Source organism: Mirounga leonina, unplaced genomic scaffold (assembly GCF_011800145.1).
Source record: "Mirounga leonina isolate KUSES-001 unplaced genomic scaffold, KU_Mleo_1.0 Mir_151, whole genome shotgun sequence".
Classification (NCBI taxonomy): Eukaryota; Metazoa; Chordata; class Mammalia; order Carnivora; family Phocidae; genus Mirounga; species Mirounga leonina.
In genome coordinates, this window is record NW_023270377.1 from 41,899,503 (window position 1) to 41,927,353 (window position 27,851).

Below are 27,851 nucleotides of genomic sequence, written 5' to 3' on the forward strand. Positions count from 1 at the left end.
AATCATTATAGGCTGCTAATATCATGACAAAGGGGACAACAGTCAAAACAATGAAATCAGAATCTCTAAAGGTAGAACTCGGGCATCAGTATATACTAAAACCCCTCAGTGTACCACCAAATCAGAACCACAGCAGGTTAGAAGACACTTTTTTTTTCAGAGTATTTTCTTTATTTTCTGCATACCTATTCTGGAACAGTATTTCCCTTATTCTAGCTTGGGAAATCCTGTACTGAGATAGGCTTCTAGAAGTGAAATTATTGAATGTATAGTTAAGAACTCTGACGGGTATTGTCAATTGACATTTTAGGAATTTTGAGAGACTTATACTCCCTTTTGCTCTTTGTATGTTCATTAAACATAGCTTATTAGTTTATTCAACAAACCTTTATTGAACAACTACAATGTGCCAGCACTGAGACTACATCAGTAAAAAAAATAATAATAATACAAACAAAAATCCCTAACTTCATGGAGCTTGCATCCTAATGGGAGTAGACAGAAACAATAGACAAAATACATAAAATTATATAGTATATTAGAGGGTGATGAATAGTATGTTGAAAAATGAAGCAAGGGATGGGATAGGGATTTAACAGGAACGACTACAGTGGGCAGGGAAAGTGATATTTGAGTAAAGATAAAAAGGAGAGGAGGGACCTATTGAAAAGGCTCAGGCTGCCTGCCTTTTTCCAGGCACAGTAAGCAGGCTGCTGTGACTGAAGCAGAGTGAGCAAGAAGAAGGTGTAAAGGATGAGGATGGAGAGGGGGCATATCATACAGGAGGACACTGAGTTGGACTCTGAGACAGGACTCTGTTGGAACGTTTTGAGCAAAGACCCAACAAGCTAATCAGACTTAAAAGGATCACTCTGACTGCGGGGTGAAGAACAAAAGGAGCAAGGGTGGAAGCAGGAAGAACAGTGAAAAGATTATTTTATTAATCCACTTGAGATACGTTGTGGCTTGCACAAGAATGGGAGCAGTGACGGTAAGATGTGATAAATACTCACATCCATTTTGAAGAGAGAGCCAATAGGTTTACTGTCTGGTTATAAGCAGAGTATGGGAAAATGAGATGAATCAAATATGACTACTAGATTTTTGGTCTGAGCAACTGGAAAGAAGGTTATCATTCACTGAAATGGTGAAGACTCCCAAGTGGAACAGCTGGGGGAATGTGGAAAGATCAGGAGGGCCATGTTAGACATGGAAAGCTGTGAGGCAGGAATAACACAGGAAGGAGACTGGTGTCCTGGATGCCAGGTGAACTGAATGTTTCTGGGAAGAAGGGGTGATTGTTGTGTCAAATGCTGCTGATAGATCAGGCAAGATAAAACCCAGGGCTGATCATTAGGCTTAGCAAAAATGAAAGTCATGGCTGACTTTGACAAGAGCAGTTGCACTGGAGTTGGTGGGGGTGAAAGCCTGAATGGATTGAGTCAAGAGATAATGCAAGTCGAGGAATTGGAAATGGTAAAACAAGTATACACAACTCCTTCGAGGGGGATCGCTGCAGAGCAGAGCAGCGCAAAAGGACAATAACTTAAGAGGAAAGTGGGACAAAAGAGTGGTTTTTTTTTTTAAGATTTTGTTTATTTATGTGACAGAGAGAGCACAAGCAGGGGGAGTGGCAGGCAGAGGGAGAAGCAGGCTCCCCTCTGAGCAGGGAGCCCATTGTGGGACTGGATCTCAGGACCCTGGGATCATGACCTGAGCCGAAGGCAGACGCTTAACCGACTGAGCCACCCAGGCATCCCAAAAGAGACTTTTTTTAAGATGTGAAAAATAATGTCATGACTGTGGGCTGAAGAGAATGGTTCAGTAAATAGAGGGAATTTCTGGAGACACATCCTTGTCCTTGAGTAGGTGAAAGGGGGTGGGAGTGAGAGACCCTGTGAAAGTGTTGATGGGAGCATAGAAGATTCTTCTGGAACAGGAGGGGAGATGCTAGTGGGTGGGGTGACATGGTGGTGTGGGTATGTGGAAATCCTCTTCTCGTTGCTTGCTTGCTTGCTTGCTTTCATTTATTTAAATTCAGTTAGCCAACATAGAGTGCATCATTAGTTTTTGATATAGTGTCCAATGATTCATTAGTAGTGTATAACTCCCAGTGGTCATCACATCATGTGCCCCCCTTAATGCTACTACTTTCTGAGTGAAATAAGCAAGATCATCCATTTAGAGTAAAGATGAGGAGAAGATGCTGGAAGCTTGAAGTGTGGAAGGGGGTATGAAATAGTTGTCAGGGAATGTAGGAGAGTGAGTGAACTAGGGAAATGTATTACAGTTTTACAACAGGACTAACTGCTCACTTGAAGGCAATTAACAGTAAATTTAGAGTTAGGCCACTGCACATAGTTTTGTTTTCTATTTTTATTTTTTTTTAAGATTTTTATTTATTTATTTATTTGAGAGAGAGAGAGGGAGAGAAACAGCATGAGAGGGGATAGGGTCAGAGGGAGAAGCAGGCTCCCTGCCGAGCCGGGAGCCCGATGCGGGACTCGATCCAGGGACTCCAGGATCATGACCAGAGCCGAAGGCAGTCGCTTAACCAGCTGAGCCACCCAGGCACCCTAGTTTTGTTTTTTAAATCAGACACATTCATCTGTGAAGGTTTGGGCACAGACTAGGCTGAGATTTGGATTTAACCAGTACTGGAGTTTTGCCAAGTGATAGCAACCCTGTTTTTTGCAGTGTGTGTTGTATATATCTTTCTGGTTTGTGATTTGCCTTCTCCTTTTGTCTCTATATTTCTTTGAACTACAGTAACTTTTATATGGTCAAATCTATTATCTTTTTCCTATGGCTTTTTGTATTGGTTTTTTTTGCTTGAGGGAGCCTTTCATCAGGAAGGGAAGATATAATCTTTCTTTTATACCTTCTCCAATTTTTTATGGTTGAATTTTTAACTCTTTAATCTATCTAATGTATGCTGTGATGCAAAGTTCTAACAAAATAGTCATCAAAATTTCCTTCTTCTCCACATTATTAAAGAAACAATTCCTTATCCTTAAATTTGTAATTTCTTTAAAATATGTTACCTTATTATCTTTCTATATTTTATAAGTTCTCATTCCAGGATATTACTTCTGAGTCACCAATTTATCTGGCTATTCTCAGGACTTACAATGCTAAATACAATGGTATCTTTATAATTCTTCAGCATATGATAAGGCAAATGCCAACCTCCAGCCTCTTTTTTATAAGTATTCTTTAACCATTCTTACTTACTTTTCTAGAAATTTTTGTCATGATTCAAAAACAGGCTCCTCTTAGGGTTTGTTTGGAATCATAAGAAGCCCTAAATCTTAATTTGGGAAATATCAATTTCTTTATAATATTTAAGTTCTCTATTCAGGAACCATGCTCTGATCGTCTATTCTGATCTTTTAAATTGTATTGGGTTGATTACTCATTCATGTTTTTATACACTTCAAATCTCCCTGAAATATAGTTTTACTTTGATTTTGATTTTGCTAGAGTGATTCCTCAAGTAAATTCCCTGGAAAGAAAAGCAGAAGGTAACTTTCTGATACTTTACATAACCAAATTTTTTTTTTCTCATAATCATATGATATTTGGGGCAGATACAGAATCTTCAGATTGTTATTCTTTCCTCTTAATATTTATCGCTGGGTCCAATGGATAGAATGTTCCTTGAAACACTACTACTGAAGGGGCAAAAAAAATGGAAAACAACCTAAATGTCAAAGGAGAAGAGAGTTATTAAATAAGTTAGTGACTAATTAGTAGGGAAGTCTATCAGCTATTTTTAAAATGAGGTAAATATATGCACATGATAAAAAAGATTATGTGGGGAAAATGAGCAGCTGCGTAACAATATGTATACTATGATCAGATTTTTGAAAAATAAAACCCTACGTGGATATATATTGGTGTATCTATTTTCATATCTATTTATCTGGAAGAACACACATCAAATATTAACAAATCACAGTGGGTATTAAAATTAATGTGTGTGGGAAGAACTTTCACTTTTTATTTTATATACTCGAAGTTATTTGAAGTTTTAAAATTATGTATTATTCTTAACCAACAGGTGTACGGTTTTATCCAGCCAATGTACACACTTACTTCACCTTTTTCGATACCTAAACTGTTGACCACACTCCCTCCTACAAATGCTGGGTTAGATGCCTCTTCTAAGTGTTCCCATGACACACTACACTTATTTGAATTATAAAACTTTTCATTTTAATTTATAATTGCCAATTTAGGGCGCCTGGGTGGCTCAGATGGTTAAGCGTCTGCCTTCGGCTCAGGTCATGATCTCAGGGTCCTGGGATCGAGTCCCACATCGGGTTCCCTGCTCAGTGCAGAGCCTGCTTCTCTCTCTCCCTCTCTGCCACTCTCTCTGCTTGTGCTCTTCTGTCTATCTCTCTGTCAAATAAATAAATAAAATCTTTAAAAAATAATAATAATTGCCAATTTATTTATCTCTTCTTGCCAAGTAGACTGAAAAGCCAGGTACTTTCCCTATGTCATCATTTTCGGTTGTACCTTATGAAGTAATTGTTCAATAACTATTGGTTGAAAGTGTCTATGATTTGAAAGAGGATGTGTATGATCTAGTTCTCTGGCAAGTAAAAGAGGCAGTGTTCAGAAGATAGAAAGGGGAAGTGATAGAGGCAGGGTGAGGAGTCCTGAGGGAGAGCAGCCAATCCACGGTGGGAATGATTCCCTTAACTGTCATCTAAGTAGTTCGAAGGGAACGAGGTGGAGACTTACGGGAAAAGCTATGTAAGAGTACTAAGAAAGCAACTGGCCTTCTTCACTGGGGGAATTCCACACCAAATAGGAGGATATGATGTCAGTGTCTTTCTCTGGTGACCTAATAGTTCACATTTCCCATGTGGGCAGGATACATAGAAGTAGCAGGAAACTTCTGAAGGGAAAGTTGAAAGCAAATATGCTAAAAGCAAGAGAAAGCAACACTTGCTTATTAGGGCAAAGACTAAGCTGTCCCAAAAATGAAACCAAAAAGTATGCATCTACACGCAGAGGCTTAAATAACCTGGACGTTCATATCCTTCTCATGTTACAAGAAGTTGAGCAATCCAGCTTGGCAGGAAAAAGTCACTCCAGGATCCACCTTCCTTCCATTTATTATTGCTTCACTATTCCCTGAGGTGATCTCTTCATCCACATGGTCAAAGTTAGGTTGTGGGCACATTCAGTCTTCCAACCTATGAAAAAGGGAAAGAGAGGAACTCTGAGGCAAGGGGCTTATCTTTTAAGATAGAGATGACCCAGAAATAACACAGTACTTCAGCTTATATCCCATCGGCTGAAACTTAGCCACATAATCATATCTAGTTGTGAAAAGAGGATAAAGATGTACTCTTTAGCCAAGTAGCCCTGTATCTAGTGTCATCTGTTTCTATGGAAGATGGAAAATATAGACTTCAGAGAAAACCCAGGAGCTTTTGCCATATAAAGAAATCAAATATGGTGCCCATACCTGGCCTGATAAAAGGAGCATTGAAACTCTAGTGGCCATCAAATGCTGGCTAAGACTGCTAATGTATGTGCAGTGCAAAAACTAAGGTCTATGCAGGTAATTTAAAGCTAAAGGGGTTGTTTTTTATTATGAGATAATGTCCTTTCTATTTTTTAGGTTAAAATATCTTTAACGATACAGTAAGAATGGTAGATAGCATTTTAAATATCTTTTTTTTTTTAGTAAAATAGAGTATTGACTAGGTCAGTATTCCCGTTCTCATTTAGTAAAATTTAGTAAAAAATTTAGTAAAATTTAGTAAAAAAATGTTAGTAAAATCTCATTTAGTAAAATAGAGTATGGACTACATCAGTATTCCCACTCTCCAGTTTGTGTATGTGTGTTCATTGAGATTTTACCGACTCTTGACATTTTTATGTGGGACCGATGCTCCATATGACCCCCAAGTACAGAGGCTCAGCAGAGAGGCCAGTAATTAGGATTGTTATTATCCCCTAATCTTCCTTCAACATGAAGATGGCATCTCGCCCACAGGTGAGGTTTTCTAAGCTCTCTCTGCTGGAGCCACCATTGTCTCCCTCTCCACGGCCAGTGGGGTTCCCCTCCTCTGGACTCCCAGATTATTCTTTACGTGGATCCACCAGAGCATTTATCATACTGCATTGTATTAAAGGTTCATGTTGCTCCTGCTTGAACACGAGCACCTCAAGAGTAGGGACCCTTTATCCATTGAAGGTACTAATTCTTTTTCAATAGGAAAGAGACATCTGTATTAGTTTGTTAGGGCTGCCCCAACAAAATACTATAGTCCAGGTGGTTTAAACAACAGAAATTTTCCTTGTCACGATCTATAAATCTAAGATGGAGGTGTCAGCAGGAATGGTTTCTTCAGAGGCCTCTCTCCTTGGCCTGCAGATGGCCGCCTTTTCACTGTGTCCTCACATAGTCTTTCTTCTGTGCACATGGATCCCCAGTGTCTCTTTATGCACCCAAATTTCCTCTCCTGATAAAGATACCAGTCAGATTGGATTAGGACTCACCCTAAGAGCCTCGTTTTAACTTAATCACCTCTTCAAAGGCCCTATCTTTAAAAACAGGCACATTTTGAAGTACTAGGAATTAGGACTTCAGCATATCAGTTTGGGTACAGACATAGTTTAGCCCATAACAACATCTTTACAATCTTTGCTGATTATAAACTAGTGCATGTTTTTATTTTTTAATCAAATTATACAGAAATGTAGAAGTAGAAAGTCAAAATCTCCTTTCATCCCACTCTTCATGATAGTAGCTCCCAATAGTTAGGGGTAATCAATGATTCTGGAATGAATGAGTGAGCAATGAGGTGGTCCCCATATTACATCTGAGGAAAATGAGACAGACCAAAAGGCTAGGCAACTTTTTTTTTTTTAAGATTTTATTTATTTATTTAGAGAGAGAGTGAGAGTGCATGCAGGGACTGGGGCAGAGGAGGAAGAAAAGAGAGCATCTCAAGCAGACTTGGTGCTGAGCGCAGAGCCCGACATAGGGCTTGATCTCACCATCCTGAGATCATTATCTGAGCCAAGATCAAAAGGAAGATGTTTAACTGACTGAGCCACCCACGTGCCCCAACGCAACTCTTAAGGTCATAAAACCAATTAATGGTAGGAGGACCATAACCCAGTTTTACCAATTGCTCATCTAATATTCCTTCTACTATCCTTTACTACTTCTTTTTTACATTTATTGTAATTATTGAATAAAGACTTGTGTTCCTAATTTTTAATGTCAAAGTGGGTCAGCTAAAGATTTTAGATTTCTCTAGAAGTTACCAAACTCAGTTACTTTAAATGCTTTTAACTTACATTTAGCCTTGTCTTAGGATCTTTTTGAGCAAAAAACAGATATGCGCTCAGATTAATTTTCAGATATCTGTTGCTGCATAACAAATCTTGTCAAAATTTAGTGGCTTTGGAGCACCTGGGTGGCTCAGTTGGTTAAGCATCTGACTCTTCATTTCAGCTCAGGTCATGATCTCAGGGTCCTAGGATCAAGCCCCATGTCGGGCTCCCCACTCAATGGAGAGTCTGCTTGTCTCCCTCTCTGCCCCTCCCCTTGTGCTCTCTCTTTGTCTCTGTGTCTATCTCTGTCTCTCAAATAAATAAATAAATCTTTTTAAAAAACAGTGGCTTAAAACAGCAACTACTTTATTTGTATGATTCTGTAGGCTGGCCATCTGAGAGGGATTTCTGATGACCTCGCCTGCAACCACTCAAGGTCTCTGACGGCTTAGACTCTGGAACTCACACAGTGTTGCTTTTGTCACATTCTATTGGTCAAGGTCAGTCACAAGGCCAACCCAGATGCAAGGGGGTGGAGAGATAGCCTCTGCCTCTTAATGGAAGGAGTGGCAACATGATATTGCAAAGATGCATGTGGATACAGGAAAGTGTGACTCATTGGGGGCCTTATTATAATGCTTTTCCATAGCTGACATTTGCCACAGGATAACATTCTGCTTGCCAGCCTTCCGTTATGCCCACGGCTTCCTTTAAACAAACTAAATAGTTCATATGGTTTCATGCTTTGTCCTGTGTAACTCTGCCCCCTGGCTTCAAGAAGTCAGACTGGAAATTAGTGTTATATTAGTTAAGATTAGGACCAACTTCAAGTGAGACAAAATCCCACATGGCTGGGTTTAAACAAAATAGGAGTTTATTTCTGACTCTTGTCAAAGTCCAGAAGTAGGTTCTTTAGGACTGGTATTGGCCTTAAATTATCTGGCCTCTTCAATCTTGTTGCTCCATTGAACAACAGTACCTTCCATTCCCAAGGTTGCCTCATGATCCAAAGCTGCCAAAGCTCCGGTTATCACAACCAATTCCACCCAACAGGAAGGGAAAAGGGGAGGAAACTTAGAACCCACTCTAATTAAGGATACTTCCTGGAAGTTGCACACCCATCTTGCTCTTATATCTCATTGTCCTGCACTTAGTCATAGAGCCATACCTGTCAACACAGGAGATTGGGAAAGTGCGCTATTTCTGGTGCCCTGCCAGAAATCAGGGTTCTCTTACTACAAAATAAGGAAAGAGTAGATACTGATGGATGATCAGCAGTCTCTGCCACAGGGCTTGACCTAAAGGCAGACATCTATACACTGTCCAAGGGCATATAATGTAGCCTGGTAAGAGATGCATTATTTATTAACTCATTCCTTCTGCAAACATAATATACATTGTGTCCTTTTTTGTGCTAAGCCCTGTTCTAGCTACTAAAAATAGAGCAGTAAACAAAGCAAAATCCCTGCCTTCATTTAGTTATACTCTAGTTGAGGAAGATAGGCAATAAACAAATACACAATATAATGTAAAATATTGATAAGTGCTATGAGTAATTCATCTAGATAAAGGGATAGATAGTTAAGGCATGTGGGTAGGAAGGGACAGTTATTTTAGATAGGGAACAGATGAGGTAAGGAACAGCCCTGCAGATCTGGGGCGGGGGGGGAGGCACAGGCTGAGGGAACAGTAAGTTCAAAGGCCCCGAAGCCGGAGCATGCTTGGAATGTTTGGAACAGCAAGGAATCTGGTGTGACTAGAACAGGGGGTGGGGGAATGACAAGACATGAGGATAGAGACAGCCAGAGGTCAGATTTATAATAAGTACTATGGAGTGGACTATGAATAAGATATTCCTTCTTTGGGAGTCTGAAAGCAAAGTTGTGTCAGAGGTTTTCAAGATCACACCCTCAACATCTTAAGATCAATAATTTGCTAGGAGGACTCACAGAACTCAGGATACAGTCATACTTATGGCTAAAATAGCAACAGGATACAGAGCAAAATCCACAAAGGGAAAAAGTGCATAAGGCAAAGTCTGGAGGAAACAAGGTACAAGCTTCCAAGAGTCTTCTCCCAGCGGAGTCACACAAGAAGAGCTTCTTTCTTCCAGAAACCAGCTGTGACAGCAGCTATGATATGCTGTCTACCAGGGAGGCTTATGACAGACTCGGTGCCCAGGGTTTTTTTTGAGGGTTGGTCACATGGGTGTCTTCTTCCTTCCTGACTGCCAGAAGGAAAGCATGTACTTAGCATAAGCCATATTGTTTGTACAAACATTTTAGGCAGAGCGAGCTCCTCTTACCATTTAGCAAATAGTCAGAACCCCCCTGAAACCTAAGCTCTCAGATGTTAGGCAAGGGCCAACCTTGCAAGCAGGTCTTTCCAAGAATACCAGTCTTGGGCCTGTTATTAACTCTATTCTGCACAAGAGCACACAGAGATATGCTCCAAGCAAACCAGAATAGGAGCCAGGAAACTAAGCAGAGACCAAGCAGACTCCATGAGCTAATAGAGGCAATAAGTAAATAAAATTCATGAGATAAATAAACTGAGAAGTAGCCAGAGGGCAGTAATAACAGGAGGAAGAAGCACAGGAGAGAGAAACTGAATCACGTGAATGGAAGGGGATCTTGTGCAGAAATAATGAATGCCCTTCTATGTGACAACAAACGCGTATTGCTTTGGGGACTTTGGAAGTGCTCTGTGATCCTGGAGAGCAATGAACGATGCTCTGCTTCTTCCTGAGGCCTGATTGTTCCGTTAAAATGGCTTCCCATTGTTGCCTCCTAATTTCCTTTTGGATCTTTGTAATAAATTCCAATCACCCAGGATCAGAGACATGGCTTGTGCTGTGCTCCTTGAACCCTGAAAGCGCCTCACTAATACACCTGGGTTTTCAGCCACTGGAAATACAGACCTAGAGAGGAAAACTCATATGATGGCCAAGGGATCACTGGCCAAGTGGATGAAGGACCAAGATTCACAGCATAGTGTGAAACTTCCCACCCTCCACCATGAAGCCATGTTCAGTCCTAACAAACTAGATACAACTATACTCAGATGCAAAGTGGACTTTTGTGCTTTTTAAATTTTCATCATGTTTTTCACTCTGTTTAGAATTTCAGGGCTTTTCATCCTCAAAAAATAACGAGCCGCAAATGCTGTTTGCATTATCTCTCTGGCCTCCCTGACTACCTCTCTCCCCACACTCTTCTCCTGCCATGCTGGAGTGACTCCTTCCCTCTACACTGCTCTCTTAGCGATTGGTACATATTCTGTAGGAGCAATTGTAAAGCATATTATAATCAGCTATTTAGACATTTGTCTCTGAAATAAGTTATGTTCCTAGCATAGTACTTCACAAATGGTAATTTTTTAGTAAATGTGTATTTGGTGAATGAATGAACCAAGAAACAAATGCAGTGAGTCACATTTTGAAGCATTCTGATCCCAGAATTTAAGGCCAGAGCTCCTTGACAAGACATCCAGTTCTTAATTTTCATGCTTGGAACAATAATCTCTCTCATTTACTGGGGTACCTATTATTTCTAAAATTGTATTGCTTTTATGTTATTTCTTTGGAGATATTATTATTTTACAGATGTTAAATAGCCATCTTAGCATTGATTCTAATGATTTTCCTAGTGAAAATAAAATTCTTTTCATTTTCTAATTGTGGGAGGACTTAAATATACCCCATCCAAAAAAGTATATGCTAAATATACTCAATTTTGGAGTCTCTGAGTATGTTTATACAGTAAGTAAACACACAGAATGGCTCTCCTGATATGACAGTACTTCCTATCACTAGTGCCTCAGGTATATATGCATATTTTTAATTAATTTTTCAAACGGGAATAATTTCAAGTAGTATTGTTTTCACAATCCACTACTTACAGCACTGAAAGTGAATTGCCTAAGAGATTTTACGTAAAACCAATTCTAAAAAGCATAGTCAGGATCATTGCAAACATTAAATTGAATCTAAGTTTGTTACTCTTTCCGCAAGATCTCTTTTGATTAATGACCTTTTGAAATCTGATAGTATATTTTATGGCTTTCCTTTACTTCCTTGAGAGTTATTAGAAGCAAGCCCTTTTTTAAATGCTTTGATGACATACCGTAGCGGGCTGTTGCTGACACGCAAGAGGTTTCAAGATCTAAACAAAATATATTACCAGAAATTGCGGACAGATTTTTTTTTTCAGTAGCATCATCTGAAGTTGAAGCTAATTAGAATTAATTTTGAATTTCCAAGATGAGCCATTGAAAAGAGGGTTTACAAATACATGTGGATGAAGTTGGGGTGTTGTCCAATTCTTGTGTGTATATGCGGAGAGGAAGATGTGGCTGTGGGCCTGGAAAAGGGAAATTACGTTTGGGGAGCATTTTCTTTGATTCAGGCACTTAACACACACTTTCATTTTATATTGCAACACTCCTCTGAAGTAGAACTCTTCTCCACATTCCACGGATGGGACAATGAAGATAGGAGAGAGGCTCCAGGCTACACAACCTCTAGTCAGTGGCAGAGACACAAACTTTGGAGTCAGAGAAACTTGGTTGTTTGTGTCTCTACCACCCAATACACAAGGCCAGGTTATCACGTCACAAGATACAAAAAGCTCCATATCAGTGTAACCTATTCTGGATATCATCCCTAAAATGGGGTGACCCACTTAGGGATTGAAGTAAAAAAAAAAAAAAAATTGAAGAAGGGTCAGCCAATTATGGCCCCAAACCTGTTTTTGTAAATAAAAACTTACTGGAAAGGTGCCAAGTGCATGTTTGTCATGTTGCTCATGGCTGCTTGTGGCCACAAGGACAGAATTGAGTAGTTGTGACAGAAATCACATGGTCCACAGAGCCCAAAATATTTACTATCTGACCTGTTACAGAAAAACTGTGCCGACCTCTGGAATAGAATCAATATCCAGTGCTATCCCAGGAAGATGGGTTCAATGTCAGGGGAACCATGGAGAACTGTACTCTTACAGACATGCTGGGGGATCTGCCAACTCTGCCTTGGCCTTGAGGAAGTATTTTATAAAATGAGTCAATTCCTCTTGCCCTAACCTATTGCCATCAAGGAATCTCATTACAAATACTATTCTCTAAGTTCCACGATAACTGAAAACATGGATGAAGAAAACCACAGATAATATAGTTGCTATGCAAACAGAAACGAACCATAAATTAGAACAGAAATAGAAAACTAATAGATATGCAAAACTTTTCTAGATTGGTACAGGCTGTCCATCCCTGAACCAAGTAAACACTGGTAAGGGAGATGGGATTCATTGATCGGCTTAAATTAATCTCGCCAGCCACTCGCAACTCAACGATGTGACCGCTAACTTTTTTTTTTTAAGATTTTATTTATTTTTTTTTTTTTTTAACAGCGAGAGAGGGAACATAAGCAGGGAGAATGGGAGAGGGAGAAGCAGGCTTCCCACGGAGCAGGGAGCCCGATGTGGGACTCGATCCCAGGACCCTGGGATCATGACCTGAGCTGAAGGCAGACGCTTAACACTGAGCCACCCAGGCGCCTGTGACGGCTAATATTAAAGATGGAGTTGAATGGGTGTTGACAGGTCGGCCACTATATTCACAACAGTGAATGTGATTTTCTGATGAAGACACCGCATGAAAAAATACAGTCTTAATTAAACAATACAGCTTGTCCTTATTATTTTCCCATTTGACACTCACAGATTCAACTGATCATAAATGGCCAGATATGTTCATCACAAATAATTGTTTAAAATTTCTAACGGGTAATTCTGGAAACTTTTGAAAGTTCCAAAATTGACAAAAACAAAAAATTTATATAGTTTCTTGGCTTTCTTCTCATGCCATTGACAGACATGTCATTTCCTATGCATAAACTCACACCCTACAAAGTACTGACTTTTCTTTATTTCCCTCTTAAATAAAAAATTAATCCAATTTATTTTTGAGACGATAACACATTGACATAATTAATCATTCTGAAGGTACTAAAGTGTGTCTCAGGAGTCATCCCTTTCTTATCTCCGTTCCCTAGTCACCCCGTTCTCCTGTCCCGGAAGTTACTGTTTTCTTGTGGACCATCTCATAATCTGTGCCTTTATAAGCAAATATGTAAATATAGTCTTTCCCTCCACCTCTTTTTACAGCATCTTTGCCTTGCTTTTCTACCTTTATAATACATCTTCATGATCTTTCCATAGTGGTACACAACTCACTCCTTCTTTTATAGGTCTTCACGATATTCCACTGATGGGTATACTATAATTTATTTGATTAATCCACTGTTGATGGACATTTGAGTAGTTTCCAACCTTTTGATATTTAAAACAATGCTGTAATATGTAAGCTGAGACATATGTCATTTCACACAGTTTGGAGCATATCTGTAGAATCAATTACTGCCTTTTCATCTTTCACCAAAATTTCATTTTCACTAGGACAATATTTGTTCTGGATGGGAATACTCACTAAAATACCTTTTTTTTTTTTTAAGATTTATTTATTTAATTTAGAGAAAGAGGTGGGTGCGCAGGCACTGGGGGAGGGGCAGAGGGAGAGGGAGAGAGAGAATCTCAAGCAGACTCCCTGCTGAGCAAGGAGCCCTACAAGGGGCTCGATCTCACAACCCTGAGATCATGACCTGAGCTGAAATCAAGGGTTGGATGCTTAACCGACTGGGCCACCCAGGCGCCCCACACTGAAACACTTTAATCTTTTGTTTGTTTGATAGAAAAGACTCATTCATGTCATAGACTGAAACTATCTCCAAATTACATGGTCCACACACTAATTTACACTAAGACTCGGTTGCCTGGTTAAGAATAATCACTTTCTTAGATATTCACCTGTATTGCCAGAACCAGCAGTTAGGAGACTCACGAGAAATGACACCACTGACGGCCCAGGAAACAAGCTGAGAACAAAACCAGGAAGACAAGAGACACACAAGCCAGGCACCGCTCTGGCCTTGCTCACTAGCATATGTAGCAACTTACGCACTGGCCTCAGAAGCCTTTCAATTCAAATTGACATCTCAGCAAAGTCTCTAGGTTCGCGGCCCTTCTGGGGAAGCTTGTAAGTGTCCAAAACTTTGTAAACATTTCCTGTTAGAGTTCTCAAAGTTGTAATCCCCAGGATATTTCACAGGTCCCCATTAGCAAGGGTCATGAGAGCCAAATGCTTTGTTTTCTAGTTACCAGTCCAGGGCAGAAGCCAATAGATTCTGAGCAAGTTCCAAACAGTTCATTTAATGTGGATGATACCACCCCTTGGGCCTTATCAATGAATGTTCAGACGTTGCCCTCAGAGCTAAGTGATGGAATCCATACCACTTAGCTTCCTTACAATTCCCTCCTCCAAAGTAAACCCTGATTCCAGACTCTTCCTCTGTCCTAAGAGCTGCTGAAATGAAAACAGCCTTGCAAGAGGGAACACTATAAACTCGACCAGTCTTTACACATCGTTTTGATGGATTTTATCATATTGTTTACAGGATGACATTTTAATGGGGGAAGGGGAGAAAGAGCTCTGTGCATGCAGCAGGGTGGGACAGAGTGCTACTGAGAAGGGGACACAGACAGGCTAGACAGATACACAGCAAAATCTCAGTCTGCCTCCGGGTAGTCCCTGAAATAGAATCGCCAACACTGCCCCTCTCCCAGTGTTAAATCTCCCTTATGAAGGTTTGGGAAAACAAATGTCAGGATGGATTATTTGACTCTGCTGTGTTATAACAATTAACTTTATTTAATGGCTCCCTTATTATCGGCATGCTCAAGGACCGGTAACTTCTAATTGCCGCATTAGACAGTCTTCCCAAGTTGCTTATGGGTGCTTCTGAAGGGGGTTTACGATGTTCTTTTAAATACAATCAGCTCTTAGAAGAGTTTTGTAGTGATTTTGTTTTTCAAAAGAATTTTCTCAAGAGTTGATCCTGGGCATTTAAGCATAGACTAAAGGTTCTCTCTCACAGAGGCATAATTTACCAAGGCCTAAAATCACTCAGACTGCAGAAGACCTCTGACTAATCGCTGCGAGGGGTCAGCCAGTGGAGTGGAATGCCTGAAAACATGGACCACACAGTTAATTACACACAGCGTAGCCAAGAGCTGAGCAAAAGGCAATCTCCCTCTATCTCTTTGATTTGTATCCAGTTTGAAACTCTGTCACTGGCAGGAACTTGGTTTTTGTGTCTTCGGAGCCCTGGCAGGGGACTGAGTGAGGCTATATCATTTACGGCCTTTCCTGGCGGCGAGGTGCAGTTTGCTGAGTGAATGTCTGGAACAGAAGGAGAAGAAAATCCTGTGGATGTCCCACTGGATATAAGCCCTAACTGGGAGCTTCCACCTGGGCTGCAACAACCATGCCCTCTCCATTATTTCCAGAGAATTCCCCGGGAACATTACTGGAAGTGAGCTGTCTTGGCCAGTCAGCTCCCATTCTCTCGGGGAGGTTAAAACCCTGTGAATTTCACAACATTTGCAGCTTCTTGGGAAATGCATTATGAGTTTCCAAATCTCTTGCTCCATCTTCATAAGATTCCCAAGTGACTGCAAAAGTGAAAATAAAACCCAAAGCTATTTTGTGCCTCAGTATTTACGAAAAAGATACAGGAAGTGAAAATTGCATGCAAGTGACTTGGACTTCATAATCACATGGACTTTGGGGTCTTAGTGGAATCCACAGTCCCGATGTGGAAGAAATAAATATTGTTAATGACACAGGCTTACTCTTGTCATGCTTCTAAGTCATTCACGCACTGTTAGGGCTGGTAGGAATTCAAAGACCATCTACTCCACATCTTTATATCGTAAATCTGTGATCAGAGAGATTGTCACTTACTGACAGGCACTTAGTTCATATGGTAGAAAGAACACTGAGCTCAGAGTGAAAAAAACTGAACTTGGATCTTAACTTGTCCCTTTCTGGTTGTGGCTTTCAGACAAATCAGTGAACCTCAATTTCTATATTGGCAAATTGGAGTAATTTATGCTCCAAAGAGGCTGTGAATGTTGCTTTGTTGGGCAGGGACAGTGAGGTGCCACTAGGAACTTGGAAATACATTGGCTTTTACAGAGTCGAACTATTAAAGTCACATATAATAGATGAAAAAGTTACCTTTAGGAATAAATTATGAAATTGTACATTTATGACAGAAGAGTTATTTTTAAAATAAGTCTATTTTCTGATTTTATAGAGTACTGTATATCCACTGTACTAAAAAAAAAAAAGGCAATAAAAATAAGGTGAGGGGCGCCTGGGTGGCTCAGTTGGTTAAGCGACTGCCTTCGGCTCAGGTCATGATCCTGGAGTCCCTGGATCGAGTCCCGCATCGGGCTCCCTGCTCGGCAGGGAGTCTGCTTCTCCCTCTGACCCTACCCCCTCTCATGTGCTCTCTCTCATTCTCTCTCTCTCAAATAAATAAATAAAATCTTTAAAAAAAAAAAAAAAGAAGGTGAGGATTACTCATAATTTCTGGTATATATATATTTCCAAAAAGTTCTGGAAGAATTCCTCACACACATGTGGATGGGATCATGCTATATATGTCTTTTTGACACTTAATAAAATATTATTGATACAGTCTTTCAATGTATTAGAGAGCACTCAGAATTCTAAGCCTAATGAATTGGGCCTAATATCTGGGAAGCTGATCTGATCTGAAATGTGATGGTAATTTGAGAACCCTGGGAAAGACTGGGTGATGAAAATAAGAAGGTTGGCAAAAAACAAAGCAAAAGGAAGCCCCCAAATGCCAGGATGTGGGCCAAGCATGGTGCTAAGGCTTTATGGGTTTTATGTACTTCATGTACTCCTCTCAACTACCCTACAAAATAGATACCTTTACTATTCCCATTTTTCACATGAAGAAACTGATGCTCAAAGAAATTAAATAACTTAGCCAACCTCACGCAGTTGGTGAACATTAGGAATTGGATCTGTATTCAAGCAGTACATGTTCAGAGCCTGATTTTTTATAATTGATGTTTTTACTGAAGTTATAGATACATATAATTTTAAAAAATCAAATAGTTCTTCGAGGTTTGCTTTGAAAATAACAGTCCCTAACCCCTAACTGTCTACCCCATTTCTTACACCCTAGAGGCAACCACTTTCATTCCCACCTCCCCTCCAACAGCTGATCTGTAAGGTATTTACCTCTCTATTGTTAATATGCTTTGATTGTCACTTTGTGGGTTTTCATCGTAGGCATTCTTTATTGTCATCTCTACCAGGTGAGGATTTAGCTCTGTCTCCCTTGTTCCCCACTCCCACAGGAGCTCTCGCCCCCACTGCCTGTTCTCTCAATATAGTCTGCTATGGTCTGAATGATTGTGCGCCCCCCTCCCCAAATATCTTATAGGAAACCTAATCCCCAAGGCGAAAAATATTGGAAGATGGGATCTTTAGGAGATGAATGGGATTAATGTGCTTAGACTCCAGAGAGGTCCCTGTTGAGGTCACAGCAGGAAGGCACTGTCTATGAATCAGGAAGCTGGCTTTCACCAGACACCGAATCTGCCAGTGCCTTGATCCAGGACTTCCCAGCCTCTAGAACGTGAGAAATAGATCTCTATTGTTTATAAGCCACCCAGTCTATAATAGTTTGTTATAACAGCCCAAATAGACTAAGACAGTCATACTGTGACATTCATTACAGCTAGTATTCCATATCCACGGTATTATGAACAGGCGAATGCTATTTGACCTATTCATGCTGCAGACCACCATGACTACTTTTCCTTTAATACACAACCTCCTATTTGCCCTGGAATTATTGTCATGATTGTTTTACTGTTGCTTATTTAGTGTTCTTTGTACTTACTACGAATTCAAACTCCCCCTCAATGGCATAAATCTCCTTTTAAGACATTCAAATGCACTGGAAACTCTAACCGTTTCTTCTTCTGGAAGAAATTAGACTTGCTTGTGCCAATCTGGGTCAGATGCTCTCTAACATTAGTTCCAGTTAGGAGACTGATTCCCATTTATCCTCATTCTGGAGATTCTTTTCACCTCTTTCTAGTCTTAGATCCAATTTCCTGCTTTCTATGTCTTTCACTTTCTTGGTTTGTTCCCTTCTTTTAATGAAAGAGCACAAGGAAGTAACATTTTGAGACCTTACATACCTGAAAATATCTTCATTCTACATTTAATACTTTTTCAGGACATAGAAATTTATTCTTCCTCTGAATTTTGAGAGCATTTTCTCCATTTTCTTCCTAGATTTAGGTGTTGCTATTGAGAAGACAGATGGCATTCTGATCCTTGATTTGTTATATTAAAACTTTTTTCACCCTGAAAATTGGAGGTCCTATTTCTTTGTCCTTCTTGTTCTGGATATTTTGTTTATTCTTCGGTACAAATTTATTGAGTGCCTACTATGTGCCAGGCACTATTATAAGTGCTACAAATACATCAGTGGAAGTTTTATTATGATATTCTCAGCTAGGCATCTATTTTTAGTTCTTGTTATGGTTAGCTGGTGGGCCCTTCGATCTGGAAACTGAGATTGTAGGATACATTCGTTAATTTTTTTCTTTGATGATTTCCTATTCTCTGTTCCCTTCTTTTCATAATCCTCTTATGAGATGTTGGGCATCCTGGACTGGTCCTCTAATATTCAAATCTTTTCTCTCCTCTATCTGTATATTATAGTTTTTTTAAAAACTCTACTTCTTGGGAGATTGCCTTAATTTTATCTTGTAGCACTTATATTGAATTTCTCATTTCTAATGTCATATTTTTAATATTTAAGTTCCTTTTGAACTTGCTGAATATTCCTTTTATATAGAAAATGTTGTTGTTTCATACCTTCTCTTATCTCTCTGAGGACAAGATTTTTTTTTCTAAGTTTTCTATTGGCAAAGTTTGTTTCCTTCAAGTTGCTTCCTTCTGTTTATTTTGATCCCTATCTTTCATTAATAGGCTTTCCTCAAATATCTGGTGATTGCTGGCTGTCTAGTTTTATTTTATGAATGGAACATTGAAGACAGGATGCTCTGTGCATACAGAGACTCTTCATTGAGTCTACTACATAGGTCAACTTGCTGGGCCCATGTCAGTACATTTTCTCTTAGGCTGATAAGGTAACCCAGAGAATTGTTCCAGCCCTCTGCCAAGAAAACATAAGCTGTCTGGCTAACAAGAGCTACGTGGACGAAGAAGATCAAGGAAGTTTCAACACACAGTTTATGGATCTACATATAAGACCCAGTCTTCAGTAGCTCTTATCCCTTCCCAAACACTCCAATCCAGAGTCTCTCTGTTCTTGTCAGGAGAAGAGGCCTTCAGTTTCATTCTGAATGAGGGAGAGGCAGTCTTGTACTTACAGGAAATAGGGGTGGGGAATTGGGGCTCTATCAGCTTCTTACAAAGACTTCCCATGAATCCCCCATGTCATCCCCACCCTCATTCCCACTTCTCAAAGTACCTCTTGCTCTAATACTTAAGGACTCTATGTTGTAAATTGGGTTGGTTATCAAGTGTAAGATTTAGCTTTTGTTTTGTTTACTTGTTTTTTATTTTAATCCCAGTATAATTAACATACAATGTCGTATTAGTTTCAGATGTACAATATAATGATTCAACAATTCTATACATTGCTCAGTGATGATCACAATAAGTGTACTCTTAATCCCCTTCATCTATTTCACACATCCCCCTACCCACTTGCCCTCTGGTAACCATTGGTTTGTTCTCTAGAGCTAAGAGTCCACTTCTTGGTTTGTCTCTTTTTCTTTTTGAGAAACACACTTTATTTGAATCTCTTTTATGTTCCAGACACACAGAACTTTTTTTCATCTTAACAATGCCTCTCTAAGAGAGGACTTACTACTTTCTTGAGTGTCCAAATTTGGTTCCTACTTCTCTATTTTGCTTTCTAGTTTCTAAAATTTCATTGCTGTTGTCTTCCATCCCATCCCCTTTGTCCTTGCACATTTATGTTTGGTTAATGATAATTTTATTGTTCTCTTAGCTGGGTGAAGGAGGGAAGGCAATTGAATGCTTATGTTCAATCTGATGTCTTTAACTGGACTGCCTCAGATCCTAAGCTATTATCAGTATGTTATAGAAAAGTTTGCCAAGTTTGTTCTAACTGTTCTAAAAAGACAAACACTAAATCTAGCAAAGAAACAGTCACTAAAGAAACATGATAACCATAGTTGAACAAAATGTCCATCAGGACTCTCTATCTTTTTTGGTTTTGATTCCATGCTCACCAGAAATATTATAATTATGTGAAACTCAACATGTCCAAGGTAAAATTCATATTCTAACACCCACGCCAAGTTCTCTTATAATGTTCCATGTCTTACTAAGTGGTACCTCATCTTTCATTTACTCATGCTAGAAACTTAGGAGTCATTCTAACACCTTCTCCTTCCTCAGCCCCCACATCTATCCATTACCCAATCCTGCCTATAAAATGTTTGGCATAAGTCCATTTCTTTCCATCTCTACTGTGAAGACCCCAGTTCAAGTTACCAACACATCTCACTTATACTTCTATAGTTGTGTCCTCACTGACCTCTCTGCAACCATTCCCGCCCCTCACCTGTCCATTTCCCACACCGCAGTCATGGTCACCTTTGCAAAACGAAAGTCTGATCTCATTCAACACAATCTGTGTAAAATCTTCAATGACTTCCCACTACTCCTGAGCTAAGGAGGACAATCCCTAGGAGGCCTGTGAGGATCTGCAGGGACTGACCTGGTTCCTCCTCCAGCCTTATCTAGTGGTGCCCATCCCCTCACTCTCAGCTCCCAGCCTTGCTGCCTTTCTTTCTGATCCTTTTTTCCTGGTGCTCTTCCCTCTCTCCTCCACCCCCATCCCTTTGAAGCAGAACCACTCCCTCCCACAGCTGCTCCCCATAGGCCAGCTGCCCCCTTCACTCAGCCCCACATTATTACCTGCTCATTCCTTAGGTCTCTGGTTCTAGCGTCACTTCCTCAGGGAAATCTGGTGAGGTCAGGCTTCTTTATAATATACTCACACAGATGCAAGCTTCATTTCCTTATAGCACTTATCTCACTTGCTAACTAGACCCATGCTTTTTATGACTATTTTATTGATATCTGCCTCCCCACCAGATTGTAAGCACCATAAGAGCAAAGAGCATGTCTACTACTTTTCACTACTCTATTCTCAGGACCCAGCTAATTTCTGATTGTCTCTTTAAGGACTAATTGGAAAGAAAAAGTAAAAATATTACTTTGTCTTGGCTAACATCTTCCTCAAATTCAGAAGAATTTCAGTGTAATGGATATTATGCAATCTTTCCTTTAAAGATTCAAGGTCATCATTATAAAAAACATGGTGTAATATAGTAAGCTTCCAGTCTTTGAGTCTATAGGGATATCAACCAGTATGTTAAAAAGCCTCAGACTCATTATCCAGAAAAAAAGACAATTTTGAAGTTTTCAAAAGGGAATTTGAATTTTTCTAATGCTCAGTAGAAGACTAAGAGATTGGTTCAATTACCACCTCTCAAGATAGGAAGCATTAAAAATAACAATATTACTATTATTATTATTATTATCATTATTGAATACTTATCATGTACCAGGAGTAAGCAAGAATTTTAAATACATTATCACACTTCATCCTCACAGCTACCCTCTGAGAGAGCTACCTGGTAGAATCGCCATGTTTACCAATCAGGAAACTCAGGCAGGTTAAGAAAGATGTTAAGAGACTGTGGATCCAGGTGGTTGAGTTAGTGTTCATACCCTAGGCAATTGGCTCTAGAGCCTGTGTGTTTTAATGCTTTTAATGAGAAAGATGATGAGTAATTCTTTCCAGAAAGCCAGAAATTCGGCCATGGAAAACTGACCTTAAATTTGTAAGAACCTTCATTTGGTCGCAAGGAAAAACCATTTAGAAGCAACCAAACACTGGAATAAGCTGGCTGGGTTTGTTTTTTTGTTTTGTTTTGTTTTTAAGTTTTTACTTAAATTCCAGTTAGTTAACATACAGTGTAATATTAGTTTCAGGTGTACAATATAGTGATTGAACACTTCCATATGGAATAAGCTATTTTAAAAAAGGTAAGTTGCATGTCTATTCTGATTAACTTTGAAAACCAGAATGGACAGTCTTATAGCCCAGAAGGGTCAGTTAATGATGTGTTTAAGAGCGGGGCTTGGACCCACTGACCTCTTGAGGTCCTCTCCATTTCTTCAACTCCGAAAGGTTGCTTAGTGCCGAGTTATCATTTGCCTTCAACCTTCTCCCTGGTTGAAAATTTGCCTAATGTAGTCAACTTCCTATTATCCCAGGGTAGCTTATCCAGGGCAAATCTTGCTCTATTGAATTTAGTAGTCCCTTTGCTTAATGACTTGCTGGGTTAACAACTTGGCATAGGCTTCATCCACAGTCAGCACCTAGTCCGATGAATTACTTGCTTTGTTGACACTGCACTGTCTTCAGGGAAACACTTTGAAATCCAAAACTTAACCAACTCCTGTAGTACCACTACCCACCCCGCCAAAAGATTATGAAATCACAAATGGTATTATGGAGGAAGAAAAAGGAGAAGAATTTTAAGAAATTGATGTGACTCTCATGAGGATTTTGATGAACTCAAAGAGCATTAAAAAAAGATGAAAGAAAACAATGTGATTCCATAAATCAGAATGGCAGGATTCTATAAGAATAGTGTTAGAGGGCGCCTGGGTGGCTCAGTTGGTTAAGTGACTGCCTTCGGCTCAGGTCATGATCCTGGAGTCCCGGGATCAAGTCCCACATCGGGCTCCCTGCTCGGCGGGGAGCCTGCTTCTCCCTCTGACCCTCCCCGCTCTCATGTGCTCTCTCTCTCTCATTCTCTCTCTCAAATAAATAAATAAAATCTTTAAAAAAAAAAAAAAAGAATAGTGTTAGAAAACTAAATCATTTTTTAGAATTATCTTGAGGCTTACTGAAAATATGCTGATACTTTAAAGAAACAGATTATATTTTTAAACACAAAGAGAGACCAATTTTATAGGGCAAATGGCATATGTGTTGACAGCTGCTGTATAAAGGAAAGCATGCTGGGATTGGGGGCCCCAAATCTCTTCCCTGGACTCTCCATGGAGCTGCCCTGTTCCAAGGAGGCCGTTACTCTCCAATCCCATGCAAAGGTGAGTCCCATTGTCCTCACCATGTGCTGGGCTATAGGACTCAGACAAATCGCTCACACTTGCTTTGGGGGAATACTTATCTAAAGGCCTTAAAACCTTAAAATCTGTGTGCTCATACTTATCTAAAGGCCTTAAAACCTTAAAATCTGTGTGCTCATCTTCACCAAATACCATATGTCTACCTATCTTACCTAAAACAAAAAAACAAAGAAAGAAACAAAAAACTTTCCCCAGTCCTCTACTGCATCATTAAAAGAATATGGAAATAGGGCACCTGGGTGGCTCAGTCGTTAAGCATCTGCCTTCAGCTCAGGTCATGGTCCCAGGGTCCTGGGATCGAGCCCCGCATCGGGCTCCCTGCTCAGCGGGAAGCCTGCTTCTCCGTCTCCCACTCCCCCTGCTTGTGTTCCCTCTCTCACTGTGTCTCTCTGTCAAATAAATAAATAAAGTCTTTAAAAAAATAAAATAAAATAAATAAAAGAATATGGAAATAAAAGTTGACTTGTATATCTGTTTGGACTCTAGGCAGATTCTCTGCAAGATTATCTTTTGCTTAGATAATTATAAAAAGTCCCACACTACAGAGTTCAATCTAGTTGGTGGAATTTGAGATCCAAAGGTCAGGTGCATCTCTGTGCAACAACCTACCCATTTGCTTATGTAATGTTTTAATAAAAGAGAACACTTGTTAAATATAACCAGTTAGCAGTTTTGACTATCTTTAGAATAAGACAGTGCCGGTAGCCTAAAATGACCAGAGACTCTCCTGTATGTGAAAATGATTGACATTATCATTCCCCAGATACACTAAAGCTCCAGTTTTATAAGGTTTGTCACATTTGGAATTATTACTTCAGTATCTGTCTCATCCCTAAGGTCATCGCAGGCTTTGTCTGCCCAACAACATTGAATGGTGCCCTAGAAACTATGGACGCAACACCCTGATCCCTTCCCTGGATCATACCCTTTTATGAGACCATGGGGATTATGACTGTCTTGTCTGTGCTGTAGTCTCAGTATTTAGCAGAATCCTTGTCACAAAATAAATGCTCAAGAAATAAGTGGGTGGGGCGCCTGGGTGGCTCAGTTGGTTAAGCGACTGCCTTCGGCTCAGGTCATGATCCTGGAGTCCCGGGATCGGGTCCCGCATCGGGCTCCCTGCTCAGTGGGGGGTCTGCTTCTCCCTCTGACCCTCTTCCCTCTTGTGCTGTCTCTCATTCTCTCTCTCAAATAAATAAATAAAATCTTTAAAAAAAAAAAAGAAATAAGTGGGTGGATGAATGAAAACATTAATGGTTTGTGTATATTTTCTTTCTTTCCTCAGGACCCTGGGAAGATCACTTAATCCCTTTGTTTCCAAATCCAGCTGTACTTCCTGATCACCTTTGGAGTTTTTTAAAAAACACGCATTGGCCCCCCTTCCAGGCACTCCATATAATGGTTTACAAAACTGCCACAAGTGGTCATGAGGTGCTGGGAAGATTGAGAAGCAAAGATTCAACCCATCTGGCCTCGCTTTCCTCATCTGGAAAACAGCTGGCCCTGCTGCCCCACTGGATGTCATTAAGATCCAATATGATCAAGTGCAAAGTAGCCCAGCAGAGAAAGGACTGCCTATGACCGTGCAGGGTCGGATAAGACTTGAAGGTGACCAAATGGACCTGCCAGAGAGAACAAACACAATTTTACAACCCAGGTGCTTCTCTTTGGTACATACATGACTCATCAGATTCTAAGATTTGAAGAGGATCTGAATGTCTTCTGAACAAATGTATTCTTACCTGCTTTGCCCATAATCTCCTACGTCTTCCTTCTGCTAAACTTGACTACAAGGCACCTATTTTATGTAAAAGTATAGGAAGGTTATGGGAAAAACAGAGTAGTTTGGGGAACGACCGTTCATTCATTCCTGGCTTTATTTCTTTACTTGCTCAACTGGTCACAGTTGGTCATTTCAATCTCAGGCAAAATGATACCTCTGGCTCCTAACCCCTCCAACCTGTCATCAACACAATTGCTGCAGACACCATCAGGGCTCCACCTCGTCCCTTTATTGTTTCTGCATGCCCATCCCCCAACTTCTGCACACTTTGTCCTAACATAACTCACTGGCAACCTTCTTCAGAGAACTAGTCCTGGGCTATGGGGCACGGTGGTGTGGGAGGGTGAGGTAGCCACCCCCTGACGGATAGAGGAGTACCAAAGCCCAGCTCACTTCCTAGAGGCGGAACAAACTATGCAGCGTCATTGACACTCCAGAACCCCTGTGGGACCAGGCTGAGAATGAGACCTTACCTGAAACGACATCTTCGCTGGGCTTCTTCCCCTTCCTTATCCTACTTGCCTCACTCCCTTACTGGTATCCCACATAAGACCTTCCTTGGTAATCATTTGCCCACCTCAGAGTCTTCCTCCAAACAGCCTCATCTGGCTCAGCTATGGGTTTTATAATTTAAAAATAACTTTTTATTTGCGCATGTACGATTACTGAGATGGAATATGCATCTTGTGTCCATAAGAGTTAAGTCAGTCCATCTCTTCTTTTGTGACCTCAAGTCCTTTGTTCATCTTATTAATTCATATTAGATCTTTTTTTTGAGGTATAATTCACATACAGGAAAGTAAACCAATCTTAAGTGCTTAGCTCAACAAATTTTTACATGTGTACCCCTGCCGTAATCACCACCCAGTCAAGATGTAGAACATGTCCAGCACCCGGAGGCTCCCCCACATCCCCTCCCAGTCAGCAGTAAACACCTCCAAGTAGCCACTATTTTAACTTCCATCATCATAGATAAGGTTGACCTGTTTTGTACTTCTTATCGATGGAAACACTCTGTGTGTACTATTTGGTGTCAGGCTTCTTCATTCAACATGATGTTTGGGAGACTCGTCCACATTGCATGTACCGTTCACTCATTTTCATTGCTGTGTTGTTTTCCATTGTATGGAAATACCACAATTTATTTACTCATTCTCTTGTTCATGGAAATTTGGGTTGTTTGCAATTTGGAGCTATTATGAATAAGGCTGCCACGAGCATTCTCTACATGCATTTTAGGTATAAGCACTTATTTCTATGTGTATACCCAGAACTGGAATTGGGGTCATAGGTTATATGATGAACTAGCTCTGGTTGGTGCTATAGCAAACATATTACCTCTTTGCCATATTTGGGCACATTTCCCCCTAGTTGATTGCTTGCCTTTTTATATATTCTTTTTTTTCCTCCAGGTTTTATTGTAGTATAATTTTCACACATAAAATTCATTGCTTTTACTTATTTATTTATTTACTTAATTGTTTATTATTTTTAAAAAATTTATCTCTCAAGTGTGAAGTTTAAAAAATTTTGGCTAGGATTATAGTCGTGTAACCACGACCACAATCAAGATAGAGAACATTTCCATCACTCTCATTATCTTCTATTTTAACATAAAGATGTTTATATTTCTGCTGCAATCATGTATGACTTATCTCCCATTTTTTCTGTACTTCTAAAATAATGAACTCTAGAATGACTCTACAAAGTATGGGAACAAGTGTCATTGCCTTCTTATCTAGAAACAAACACGTAATGAATTTAGAGTCTTAGCTGTTGAGTTGGACAGGGCAGCGTAGGAATCCCATTCACTTACTTGCGGGATGAGGTTAGGCAAGCCACCAGCCTCTGTGCTATCATTTTCTTCTTCTGTAACATGATTCTAATAATGGTGCCTATGGTGCTATGTGCCAGGCACTGTTCTCAGCACTTTATTTGTAGCGCCTTATTAAATCTTACAACAATTCTGTGAGGCACAGATTGGTCCTCTCCCGATTTTATAACTGAAGCCCAGAGAAGTTAAGTAAACTGAGGCAGGCTCGAGAGCCATGTGCTGGCTACGACAGGGCTTCTCTGCTTCATAGATAAGGAGGTGACGCAGGGAAAGAGAAAGCACAGCGCCTACACAGAAATGCTAACTTTTATTATTATTATTCATCTTCTTTATATTCTTAATAAATTTATATAATTGTCTTCATATAGGTCATGCATATTTCTTGTTAAGGCTACTCGTAAATATTTTATGCCCTTTCATATTTTGTGCAGGGGATATCTCTTTTTCCTGTATGTTTTCTCATTGGTTATTCTGGAATGTAGTGGAAGCTACTGACTCCTTTCTACTGTGGAGCTAAAAGAACCCTAGCAGCACATCAGCACAACTTAAAATGTACCTCCAAAAAGTAATTTTAATAATGTTTAGTGCCCTTTTAATATCAAATGAAGTTAGTAGATAGGTAATGAAAAAAATGAGAGATTAGAAATAACATTTCAGATGCTTTTTCCTTTGGTTAAAGAGAAAAAACGAGGGGGAAATGTAGAGAAAAATAATACACTCAGGTGAGAATAGTACATAAGAAGCCAT

At 39.9% G+C, this 27,851-nt stretch overlaps 2 long non-coding RNA genes across 3 annotated transcripts in view; one reads left to right on the top strand and one right to left on the bottom strand.

Annotated features, from left to right (window-relative positions):
* The window catches only part of LOC118012199, a 33,046-nt gene extending 5,357 nt beyond the window's left edge, over nucleotides 1–27,689 (top strand). The window contains exons 3-4 of one of the 2 annotated variants that reach the window (XR_004679634.1): nucleotides 7,695–7,808; nucleotides 24,773–27,689. This is a non-coding gene — a long non-coding RNA (uncharacterized LOC118012199). The remainder of the gene's footprint in view (nucleotides 1–7,694; nucleotides 7,809–24,772) is intronic. The other variant, XR_004679636.1, reaches the window with a different exon arrangement.
* The window catches only part of LOC118012198, a 55,043-nt gene continuing 30,559 nt past the window's right edge, over nucleotides 3,368–27,851 (bottom strand). Inside the window, exon 4 of the long non-coding RNA XR_004679633.1 lies at nucleotides 3,368–5,210. This is a non-coding gene — a long non-coding RNA (uncharacterized LOC118012198). The remainder of the gene's footprint in view (nucleotides 5,211–27,851) is intronic.